The following is a 13,334-nucleotide window of genomic DNA, read 5'->3' as shown; positions in this document are numbered from 1 at the left end:
TAATTATGTATCAAATGAGAACCATCATGCTGAAACCTGAAGGAAATACTTGCAGAGAACATTCGGTTCAATAATATTCTCCAATTCAGTGGTTTAAGTCGAATTCTCTTTCTTGGGTAAGCAGAACCCCCTTGGACTAGACATTTATATTGTTTAGTGTGAAACTGAATATTCAGTTAACTTGGATTTATTTTTACCTACTCTCGTATACTTCAGAGATTCCACAAATATTAATTTTATATTTATCATAAGTATTTAATCACCTACATCCCATAGATAAACTGGATAAATTAAAGTGATCATTGACACTCTTCTCTCTTCATTTCTTGATAATATTCATCTCATATAATGAGATTCTATGATTTCCTTTAACACTCACATATGATCTGGAAGAGAGGCTGAAATTTCCCAAAATAACTTACAAATTATTTCTGTCTTAATGTAATTGCTTCTGCAAATGTAATGCCCTGGTAGTTTATTGATCACAGTTATAATGTGCTTTTTATACTCTGGCACTGTAGACTACTACCCTTCATTGCTACATTAACTTACACCATTTAAAACTCATTTTCTTTTCTCTTAACTCTGTACTAATAAAGTCTGACAAAGTTTTGAGTTCTCCTTTAATATTTTTTCCTACAGAACACGATTACTGGTATTGCATAGTAGTTAGATGGATGGGCTAGGGAATTAGATACATCTAGGTTCACATTTAAATGATGCTGGTTTTAAATTTGGGAAGTTGAGTAATTTAAATTTACTGCAACTGATCACCTCACTTCAAAAATGATAATTAGACTATGTCACCCTGGTGGCTCAGATGGTAAAGCGTCTGCCTACAATGTGGGAGACCCAGGTTTGATCCCCTTGGGTCGGGAGGATCCCCTGGCGAAGGAAATGGCAACCCACTCCAATATTCTTGCCTGGAAAATCCCATGGACGGAGAAACCTGGTAGGCTACAGTTTATGGGGTCTCAAAGAGTAGGATAAGGCTGAGCCACTTCACTTTCACCCTACATTTTAAGTATTATATGTGTAATGTGTGAAAATCATTTAGCCCAATCTTGGCTAAAAAAAGTAAAGAAAGTGAAGTTGTTTAGTAGTGTCTACCTCTTTAAGACCCTATGCCATGGACTGTAGTCCACCAGGCTCCTCGGTCCATGGGATTTTCCAGGCATGAATACTGGAGTGGGTTGCCATTTCCTTCATCCAGGGGATCTTCCCGACCCAGGGATTGAACTCGGGTCTCCCACATTGTAGGCAGATACTTTACTGTCTGAGCTACCTGGAAAGCCCAGTGTTGGTTATTGTGAGTCTAATTGCCTTCTGGGTGGTGTTGTAAGCCTAAGCATTTGTGCATTTGGCCATCTGGGTAATATGATAGTTCCTAAATATTTTAATGAACAGAGAATTAAAATCATCTATGAATGATATCTCTCTTTCTTATTACTTATTTTCTATCATTTTATTTACTTTCGTAGTTATAAATTTAAACTGTTTGTTCTTGGTGGTATGATAAGGTAACAAAGTTTATAAATGGTTTATTGAATGGAAAATACAGTATGAATTTCTGCTAAGATAGACTTCACTTCCAAATTTTCATTTTGTATAGTATATGAAATATACAGCTAGCAGTTCCCATTTTATGAAATCCAAAACAGAGAATTTCTTTTAGTTTTCTCATGAAGATAAGTAACTGGGAAATGTGACAAAATTCTTTTAGTATAGACAAACTGATCATGGTGATAGTGACTTAATATGAATTGAAAACAGAAAACAATAGTCTCTTCAATGACAGTTGAGACATCAATTATTGAGTATACATCAAATTGAAATGCTAAGCAATTATTAATAGTTAATTGTTAATTTTCATAAAACCCAAAACACAATCATCTCTCCTAGGCTCTCAAAATTAGAACATGTGCTTATTTATTTTTATAGACATATGCATTTACCCTAATGAAAACAATTCAATGTATCTTTATAATAATTCTCATATATTATATTCAATAGTGACTTGATAGACCCTACATAAATATGACTTCTAATAACAAAAAAAATTTAAGTTTATACAAGACAAAAGAAAGTTGATCTCTCCCTAATAATGTAGATAATATTAAGAAAATTACTATGTTTAATTAATTTGTATCAACTGTATTTCAGTCTGCTTTTGTTGTATGATAAACAACATTTTAGTGACATAAAACAATATCATTTATTTTTCATGTACATTTCTATAAGTTGGCTGGTGTAAGGCTCATCCAGGTTGGACTCAGCTGGCTTTGGCTCCAAGATAAGGAGTGGAGCCAAGCCCACTGTAGGTATCTATGTATTGACTTCATTGTATGCATATATTTTAAATGTAACAATTTAAATATTTCAAATATGTGTATATTTAAATTATTTCAATAACGACAGATTGCTGTATTATATTTCATGGTATGGGCATAGGTTACATTTACTTAATCAGCTTCTAACAATGTGTATTTATGTTTTCTTACATTTTCACTGTTAGAAAAAAATGTTCCCCCAGGCATTAGTGTACACACATTGTTAATCTTACATAAGGCAAATCCTTAGAGACTAAAAAGAAGTAAAGTAATTGCTATAATAAAAGATATGCACATTTCTAATGCAATAGATTTTTTCAAACTGCTTTCTATAGAGCAATTCAATTTTTACTCTGAACAACAGTTGGTATTATTAAAACCTGATGGCTAAAATATGCTAATAATATTCTAATCTGCCTTCCTTTTTATTATTAATGAGATAATGTGCCCTTTTATGGACCATTTTTATTCCCTCTTTTTTGGCTCCATTTCATAATTGCTTCCCAATTATTTAATTGAGTGGGTTTTATTTTCTTTCTTTGCTTTGTAGGAAATGTTATATATCCTGGATCTCAATACTCTGTATGGTAGACATGTGACAAATGTTTCCTTTCAGTTGCTGCTTCTCTATTAACAATATTTATGGTTAATCAGAATTTTAATTTTGATAAAACCAAGTTTATCAAAGTTAACTTGATGACTATTACTTTTTATGTCCTGTTAATATTTTTCTCTCCCATAGACACAAATATTGCATACTAATTTTTATTCTAATTCTTCTAATATTTTTAAAGCATATACTGTAGAATTATAATCTTATGCTTACATCCTAGTATGCAATTTAGTAGCTTTATGACATTGAGTGCTTCACTTTCCTAAACTACAAATTAGAATTATAATAAAAAACAGCATACTTGCTACTAGTGGTGACTAAGTGACATGTTAGAGAAACACATACTCAGTTATATTGTATTGGCTTATCCATTGTGGAAAAAATGTATGGTTCTATTTCTGGATCTGGGCACTCAATTTGTTCCACTTACCTATTTGTCTATCTAAGGTGACCAATTGTCAGAGTTAGCTCTTGAATTTGATTTCAATGAACATATTTTGGATTGCTAGTAAATAGAAACTTACTTACTTTTTGTGTGTGTTTTTTGCCTTTTATTCTTTTTCCTTATTAAACTCAATAATTAGTTCTAGTAGGTTTTGTTTATTTTTATAGATTTTTTGGAACTTTCTATGTAGACTAGAATGCTATCCATATATAAAGACAGGATTATTCTTCCTTTCTAACCAATTTGTTTTATGACTGATAAGTTTTAAAATACTTCAGATTTAAAATACTTCTGTGGTTTAGGAAGCTCTGACCTTGACATAATTAAAACTTACAATATATTAGTATACCTACAAAAAAGCATTTGGAAGAAAAGTCTGTCTCACTAAATTCATCAGTTAGTCTGACACAGCGTTCCCAAAGCTAAAGCATGGCTGAATATATGCTTACAATCCAAGTCTTTAAAAAAATGAGAAATATACTATTACTCAGTATACTATGACAATATAATTGATAGTTAATAGTTTTCTCATAAGACTTGGTAGATAAATATAAGTAAATGAAAACATAACTATGATTCACTGATATCTTAATTATATCACTTTGTATTTGTTGTTGTTGTTTAGTCACTAAGTTGTATCACACTCTTTGTGACCCCCATGGACTGCAACATGCCAGGCTTCCCTGTCCTTCACTGTTTCCCAGAATTTGCTCAAACTAGTGTTCATTGACTCACTGATGCCTTCCAACTGTCTCACCCTCTGTTGCCTCCTTTTCCTCTTGCCCTCAATCTTTCTCAACATCAATGTTGAATTTTTGCATCAGGTGGCCAAAGTATTGGAGCTTCAGATCACTATCAGTCCTTCCAATGAATTCTCAGGGTTGATTTCCTTGAAGATTGACTGGTTTGATCTTGTTGCTGTCCAAGGAACTCTCAAGCGTCTACTCCAGTACCACACTTTGAAAGCGTCAATTGTTAAGGTCAGTTTTCATTCCAACCCCAAAGAAAGGCAATCCCAAAGAATGCTTGAACTAGTGCACAGTTGCATTCATCTCACTACCTAGTAAAGTAATGCTCAAAATTCTCCAAGCTAGGCTTCAGCAGTATATGAACTCTGAACTTCCAGATGTTCAAGCTGGATTGAGAAAAGGCAGAAGTCCCAGAGATCAAATGACCAACATCCTTGGATCATCAAAAAAGCAAGAGAGTTCCAGAAAAACATCTGCTTCTGCTTTATTGACTATGCTAAAGCCTTTGACTGTGTGGGCCACAATAAACTGTGGAAAGTTCTGAAAGAGATGGGAGTACCAGACCACCTGACCTGCCTCTTGAGAAATGTGTATACAGGTCAGGAAGCAACAGTTAGAACTGAACATGGAAAAACAGACTGGTTCCAAATTGGGAAAGGAATACATCATGACTATATATTGTCATCCTGCTTATTTAACTTACATGAATACTACATCATGAGAAATGCTGGGCTGGATGAAGCACAAGCTGGAATCAAGATTGCCAGGAGAAATATCAATAACCTCAGATTTGCCGAAGACACCACCCTTATGGCACAAAGTGAGGAAGAACTAAAGAGCCTCATGATGATAGTGAAAGAGGAGAGTGAAAAATTTGGCTTAAAACAACATTCAGAAAACTAAGATCATGGCATCCGGTCCCATCATTTCATGGCAAATAGATGGGAAAATAGTGGAAACAGTGATAGAATTTATTTTGGGTGGATCCAAAAGCACTGCGGATGGTGACTGCAGCCATGAAGTTAAAAGACACTTACTCCTTGGAGGAAAATTTGTGACCAACCTAGACAGCATATTAAAAAACAGAAACATTACTTTGCCAACAAAGGCCCATCTAGTCAAAGCTATGGTTTTTCCAGTAGTCATAATGTGAGAATTGAATTATAAAGAAATCTGAGCACTGAAGAATTGATGCTTTTGACCTGTCATGTTGGAGAAGACTCTTGAGAGTCCCTTGCACTGCATGGAGATCCAACCAGTTCATCCTAAAGAAAATCAATCTAGAATATTGATTGGAAGGACTGATGCTGAAGCTGAAATTCCAGTACTTTGGCCACCTGATGGGAAGAACTGACTTATTTGAAAAGACCCTATTTCTGGGAAAGATTAAAGTCAGGTGGAGAAGGGGACAACAGAGGATGAAATGGTTGGATGGCATCAATGACTCAATGGACATGAGTTTGAGTAAACTCTGGGAATTGCTGATGGGCTGGGAGGCCTGGAGTGTTGCAGTCCATGGGGTCACAAAGAGTTGGACATGACTGAGGGACTGAACTGACTGATAGCTTAAATGGGACTTCCCCGGGGACTCAGTGGTAAAGAATCCCTCTGACAAGGCAGGTGATGCAGGAGACAGGGATTCAATCCCTGGGTCAGGAAGATTCCCTGGACTAGAAAATGGCAACCCAGTCCAGTATTCTTACCTGAGAATGGAAGGAGGAGGCTCCTCCATGGAAGGAGGAGGCTGGCAGGCTACAGCAATGAAGTCATTAAGGAATCGGACATGATTTAGCAACAAAGCAACAATAGCTTAAAAAAGATTTTTCAGGGAGATATGTCCCATAAATTATTTCTTTCTAAATTTGTTTAATATAAGTAAACCTAGGCAAATGAGATTCAATCTGCTGAGAACTTTTATTCCATAGATTAGGATCCTTCTTTGAGGAAATGATATTGGCTTGTTTGCCAGGAATTCTGTTGTTTGTATGTATACAAGGAGATTAATTAAGCTACCTTTTTTTTATTCCAGAAGTGATCCCATAGAAAAAGGAGAGGATCAACAGCTGTCTAACCATTTCTTCCTCATTGTTTAATGCAGGAACTGCAAAAGTTGGGACAGTGGGAATGTGTATAAGTTTGGATTCTCCAGAGAAATATAACCAATCTAATCAGTCAAAAGAAAAGCTTTGAAAGCAAAAATGCAATGCAACTTTGAGGCTACCCAAGCTCTGTACCTGCCAGCCTGCTATAGAAGATTTCAAATTTACCAGTTCCAACAATCACTTGAGCCCATTTCTTAATTCTTTTCTCCAAGAAGGTCAGTTTTTGCTCCTAAGGCTTTTCAGCCAATTGAATGAGGCCCACCCACATTATCTAAGGTAATCCTAGTCAAAGTCAACTGATCATTGGGGGTATACACACATGCAAAACCCCTCCACCACAAAACTGAGATTACTGCTCAGTTAAACAACTTGAGTGCCATAGCTAAGCAAAGTCTATACACAAACCATCACAGAATGTGGGTCGTCTGCTGATACAAATGATTCTTTCATTGGAAAAGCATTTAAACCTTTTTCTAAACACAAGAAACTCACTTGATAATGGATTTCTGTTAATAAGCTTGATTTTATGTTATGACTGGTTAGAAACTACTCTGTTTATTATACCTAGTTTCAATCAATTGCCATCTGGAAACTCATAGTCTACTGGTGTTTAATATTTTTTGAGAGATATCTCAAAATATTGAGATGTCAATATTTTTTATATTGATATCAAAAATATCAATATCAATATCAAAAATATTGCCTATATTGCCTATTATAGTGTGGCTTTGCTATATCTGGGTTTCCCTGGTGACTCATATGGTAAAGAATTTGCCTGCAACGCAGGAGTCCTTGTTCAGTCGCTCAGTTGTGTCCAACTCTTTGCAGCCCCATGGACTGCAGCATGCCAGGCTTTTCTGTTCTTCACCATTTCCTGAAGCTTGCTCAAACTCATGTCTATTGAGTCAGTCATGCCATCCAACCATCTCATCCACTGTTGTCCCTGCAACGCAGGAGACTGGTTTTAATTCCTAGGCCTGGAAGATACTCTGGAAAAGGGAATTGCAACCCACACCAGTATTCTTGCTTGAAGAATTACATGGTTGGAGGAGCCTGGCGAGCTACAGTCCATGGGGTTGCAAAGAGTCAGATGTGACTGACTGATTAACTTTAGTCTATATGGTGCTGCGAGCGGTAAAGGACCCACCTGCCAGTGCAGGAGACACAAGAGGCCTGGGATTGATCCCTGGGTCAGGAAGATCCCCTGGAGGAGGGCATGGCCACCCACGCCAGTGTTCTCACTTGGAGGAGCCTGGCAGGCTGCAGTCCATAGGGTCACACAGAGTTGGACATGACTGAAGTGACTTAGCCACACACTCAGCACACACACATGCCATATTGCATTTTCTAAAGATGGCCACAGCAATACCATGCAGCTCACATACATTCTACTTTGTTATCATGACATTTCCCCCACTGAGAATAACTTAGAGGAAAAAGCTATTATATAATTGTATCAAAATATTGGTTTTCAGATGGATAACATATCTTAATGTTAAGATATTTAGCATTTTAATGATCTATTACATTTTTTTAAATTTCAGGTTTTCTCTTTATGTTTTTGCTACATATATATATATATATGTATATATATATATACACACACACACATATATATATATAAAACTATCCTTAAAGTACTTAATCTAAAAATTTTAATATACTTCTCTAGCCTTTTGGACTTGATTCTAAATGTTACTGTGCTGTGTGCTTAGTAGTGTCTGACTCTTTTGAGACCCCATAGACCTTAGCCCACCAGACTCCTCTAACCATGGGATTATATAGACAAGAATTATAGAGCAGACTGCCATTTCCTACTCCAGGCGATCTTTCTGACCCAGGGATCAAACCTGTGATTCCTGTGTCTCCTACAGTGGCAGGAGGATTCTTCACCATTGCACCACCTGCGAAGCCCCACATGTCACCATGTCTAAGGTATTTTGTACTAGGTGTTCTCAGGTAGCCCAAACTTTCCTGCTTTATGACTCTCTGTGACTATGAAAAGCTCTGAGCTTTTGGCTCCTAGTGTCATTATCCTGTAAACTGATAAATGCCTCAGTGGAAATGATTTCTAGAATGCTATTAATCTCTGTTATTTTACTTCTCTATAGGATTTTATTTAGCCCTTCATTTCATGAATTTTCTCTTGTTTTCTATTTCCTTTTACTATTGCTTTATATCAAGGCTTAAGCGAACTCCTTTTTCTCTTTAATGTTAGACATAATTCCCTGAAACTTAAAATGCTTTATGCTCCATGTTTATATACAACAAAACACTATAAAGATGAATGAAAAATTTGTGTGTTGTCAGTGGCTTTGTTACACAGCTTTTTAATCACCCTCATAGCCATACTGGTCAATGTCTTTTCCAATAGGTTTTTTTTCAAGTAGGGAATCCTAAATCTTAGCCTATTGTATAAAATCTGGCTGCCATGTTCTGGGATATGAGAGGAAAAATGCGACGAGGGACAGTCCTATTTAAGCTTATATCACATATATTCCTTCCTCACCTATACTTACAGTAAATCTCCGGAATCTTGCTAAGTTTGAATATTTGTTTTCACTTGGCCTCCTGGTTTAGAAGAGGGTATTTAAGAATCTTATTAAAAATCCTTATTAAAAAAAGATCAACTTGTCTGGGTTCAATCTAGTTTTTAATTCAACCTGTGTGAGTTGAGGACTTGATACATCTAAATTCTGAGCACTGGGGGATGAGGGAAGTGGCATGTCTTTGGGGCAGATTGCTTAACTTCCCAGGGCTCCCACTTCTTGCCAGTTTAGATTACATCTTTCCCTGGCATCAAATAACTGTGTATCTGATACTAGCTCCTTCTACTGTCTGTTATTTTCTACTCACCTATTTGTCTTTCTGGGTTCTTGATCTTTCATTCCACATGTTCACTGCAGTAAGTTTCTCTGATGGAAAGGTTACATTCCTTTATCTAATCCATCATAATTAATTGTTACTCTGCCTTAGACTTTCACCTGACTTCTAAAGACCAAAAAAAAAAAAAAAAAAAAAAAAAAGCAACAAATATAACTATGCATTTCCATTTATACAGGTAATACTTAAGTCATGGAGCCTTTTTCAACCAAGCCTTTATTTAAAATATGAATAAAAAGTATTACAGAGACATAAAAATGTTAACTCTAGATAAAACACTTTGTCAAGCAAACATGGCATGTGCTGTGTTTTCTTGACTTCTGTATTTGTCCATTTCACTTCAGTTCAGTCGTTCAATCATGTCCGACTCTTTGTGACCCCATGAATTGCAGCATGCCAGGCCTCTCTGTCCATCACCAACACACAGAATCCATCCAAACCCATGTCCATTGAGTCCATGATGCCATCCAACCATCTCATCCTCTGTCGTCCCCTTCTCCTCCTGCCTTCAATCCTTCCCAGCATCAGGGTCTTTTCAAATGAGTCAGTCCTTCACATCAGGTGGCCAAAGTATTGGAGTTTCAGCTTCAACATCAGACCTTCCAATGAACACCCAGGATTGATCTCCTTTAGGATGGACTGGTTGGATCTCCTTGCAGTCCAAGGGACTCTCTAGAGTCTTCTCCAACACCACAGTTCAAAAGCATCTATTCTTCGAAGTTCAGCTTTCTTTATAGTCCAACTCTCACATCCATACATGACTACTGGAAAAACCATAGCCTTGACTAGAAGGAACTTGTGGACAAAGTAATGTCTCTGCTTTTTAATATGCTGTGTAGGTTGGTCATACCTTACCTTCAAAGCAGTAAGTGTCTTTTAATTTCATGGCTGCAATCAACTTCTGAAGTGTTTTGGAGCCCCCAAAAATAAATTCAGTCACTGTTTCCCCATCTATTTGCCATGAAGTGATGGGACCGGATGCCATGATCTTAGTTTTCTGAATACTGAGCTTTAAACCAACTTTTTCACTCTCCTCTTTGACTATCATCAAGAGGCTCTTTAGTTTTTCTTCACTTTCTGCCATGAGGGCGGTGTCATCTGCATATCTGAGGTTATTGATATTTCTCCCGCAATCTTGATTCCAGCTTGTGCTTCTTCCAGCCCAGCGTTTCTCATGATGTACTCTGCATATAAGTTAATTAAGCAGGGTGACAATATACAGCCTTGATGTAATCCTTTTCCTATTTGGAACCAGTCTGTTGTTCCATGTCCAGTTCTAACTGTTGCTTTCTGACCTGCATACAGATTTCTCAAGAGGCAGGTCGGGGGTCTGGTATTCCCATTTCCTTCAGAATTTTCCACAGTTTATTGTGATCCACACAGTCAAACGCTTTGGTAAAAGCAGTAAAGCAGAAATAGATATTTTTCTGGAACTCTCTTGCTTTTTCAATGATCCAGCAGATGTTGGCAATTTGATCTCTGGTTCCTCTGCCTTTTCTAAAACCAGCTTGGACATCTGGAAGTTCATGGTTCACATATTGCTCAAGGCTGGCTTGGAGAATTTTGAGCACTACACTACTAGTTTGTGAGAACAGTGCAACTGTGAGGTAGTTTGAGCATTCTTTGGCATTGCCTTTCTTTGGGATTGGAATGAAAACTGACCTTTTCTAGTCCTGTGGCCACTGATGAGTTTTCCAAATTTGCTGGCATATTGAGTGCAGCACTTTCACAGTATCATCTTTTAGGACTTGAAATAGATCAACTGTAATTCCATCATCTCCACTAGCTTTGTTCATAGTGATGCTTTTAAGGCCCACTTTACTTCACATTCCAGGATGTCTAGCTCTAGCTGATTGTGAGTGATCACAACATCATGATTATCTGGGTTGTGAAGATTTTTTTTGTACAGTTCTTCTGTGTATTCTTGCCACCTCTTCTTAATATCTTCTGCTTCTGTTAGGTCCATACCATTTCTGTCCTTTATCGAGCCCATCTTTGCATGAAATATTCCCTTAGTATCTCTAATTTTCTTGAAGAGATCTCTAGTCTTTCCCATTCTGTTTTTTTCCTCTATTTCTTTGCATTGATCACTGAGGAAGACTTTCTTATCTCTCCTTGCTGTTCTTTGGAACTCTACATTCAAATGGGTATGTCTTTCCTTTTCTCCTTTGCTTTTCACTTCTCTTCTTTTCACAGCTATTTCTAAGACCGCCTCAGATTGCCATTTTGCTTTTTTGCATTTCATTTTCTTGGGGATGGTCTTGATTCCTGTCTCCTGTACAGTGTCATGAACCTCTGTTCATAGTTCATCAGGCACTCTGTCTATCAGATCTAGTCCCTTAAATTCATTTCTCACTTCCACTGTATAGTCAAAAGGGATTTGATTTAGGTCATAACTGAATGGTCTAGTGGTTTTCCCCACTTTCTTCAATTTCAGTCTGAATTTGGCAACAAGGAGTTCATGATCTGTGCCACAGTTAGCTCCTGGTCTTGTTTTTGCTGACTGTATAGAGCTTCTCCATCTTTGGCTGCAAAGAATATAATCAGTCTGATTTCGGTGTTGACCATCTGGTGATGTCCATGTGTAGTCTTCTTTTGTGTTGTTGGAAGAGGGTGCTTGCTATGACCAGTGCGTTCTCTTGGCAGAACTCTATTAACCTATGTCCTGCTTCATTCTGTACTCTAAAGCCAAATTGCCTGTTACTCCAGGTGTTTCTTGACTTCCTACTTTTGCTTTCCAGTCCCCTGTAATGAAAAGGACATCTTTTTGTGGTGTTAGTTCTAGCAGGTCTTGTAGGTCTTCATAGAACCGTACAACTTCAGCTTCTTCACCATTACTGTTCAGGGCATAGACTTGGATTACCGTGATATTGAATGGTTTGCCTTGGAAACGGACAGAGGTCATTCTGTCATTTTTGAGATTGCATCCAAGTACTGCATTTCGGATTCTTTTGTTGACTGTGATGGCTACTCCATTTATTCTAGGGATTCCTGCCCACAGTAGTAGATATAATGGTCATCTGAGTTAAATTCACCCATTCCAGTCCATCTTAGTTTGCTGATTCCTAGAATGTAGATGTTCATTCTTGCCATCTCCTGTTTGACCACTTCCAATTTGCCTTGATTCATTGACCTAACCTTGAGCTAACATTCCAGGTTTCTATGCAATATTGCTCTTTACAGCATCAGACCTTGCTTCTATCTCCAGTTCCATCCACAACTGGTTGTTGTTTTTACTTTGGCTCCATCCCTTCATTCTTTCTGGAGTTATTTCTCCACTGATCTCCAGTAGCATATTGGGCACCTATCGACCTGGGGAGTTCCTCTTTCAGTGTCCTATCATTTTGCCTTTTCATACTGTTCATGGGGTTCTCAAGGCAAGAATACTGAAGTGGTTTGCCATTCCCTTCTCCAGTGGACCACCTTCTGTCAGACCTCTCCACCATACCCGCCCATCTTGGGTGGCCCCACATGGCATGGCTTAGTTTCATTGACTTAGACAAGGCTGTGGTCCGTGTGATCAGATTGGCTAGTTGTCTGTGATTGTGTTTTAGTCTATCTGCTACTGATGCCCTCTCTCAGCAACTTCTGTCTTACTTGGGTTTCTCTTACTTTGGACGTGGGTTCTCTCTTCACATCTGTTCCAGCAAAGTGCAGCTGCTGCTCCTTACCTTGGACGTGGGATATTTCCTCTTGGCCACCGCCGCTGACCTTGGACGTGGGGTAGCTCCTCTCGGCCGCTCTGTTTTTGCACCGTCACAGCCACTCTTGGCATTCATTAATTACAGCACCAAACTGATGGTCAAAATTATTTACATTCCCTGTGCCATCCAGGGTCCATAATCGTAACCATTCTTTTATCGCATTCTCTCATACCAAGCCATTATTTCCCCTGTCCTAAATCACCCAGGTCCAGCTCTGAGACAAACTGAAGACCACTATAGCTCAGAGCCCCCCTACGTTATTGAAATTATCAAATTGTAAGCCATTTCTTCTGCCCTATCCGGCCATTCTTGCAAAGACTCTGGCCTGGGCTCTCCTTTGTTTCTCCTTTCTGCTTCCTGACCAAACCCATGTATGTGTCTCTGCATGCCATGGTGAGCCCTCTCCATGACATGGTATGCACCCTACTCTTAGGAAATTTCAGTAAGAAAACTCTTTCAACAACATTACTTCTTCCACATCATCATTCAGGTGTCTCTGAATTAAATA

At 37.9% G+C, this 13,334-nt stretch overlaps 1 pseudogene; it reads right to left on the bottom strand.

Annotated features, from left to right (window-relative positions):
- Positions 1 to 12,901, bottom strand: part of LOC136144141 (E3 ubiquitin-protein ligase Hakai-like) — a 42,810-nt pseudogene extending 29,909 nt beyond the window's left edge.
- Positions 12,902 to 13,334: the final 433 nt, after the last annotated feature.

The sequence above is a fragment of the Muntiacus reevesi genome, chromosome 11, assembly GCF_963930625.1.
Source record: "Muntiacus reevesi chromosome 11, mMunRee1.1, whole genome shotgun sequence".
Taxonomy (NCBI): domain Eukaryota; kingdom Metazoa; phylum Chordata; class Mammalia; order Artiodactyla; family Cervidae; genus Muntiacus; species Muntiacus reevesi.
The sequence above is the reverse complement of the archived record's forward strand: the minus strand, read 5'-3'. Positions and strand labels throughout refer to the sequence as shown.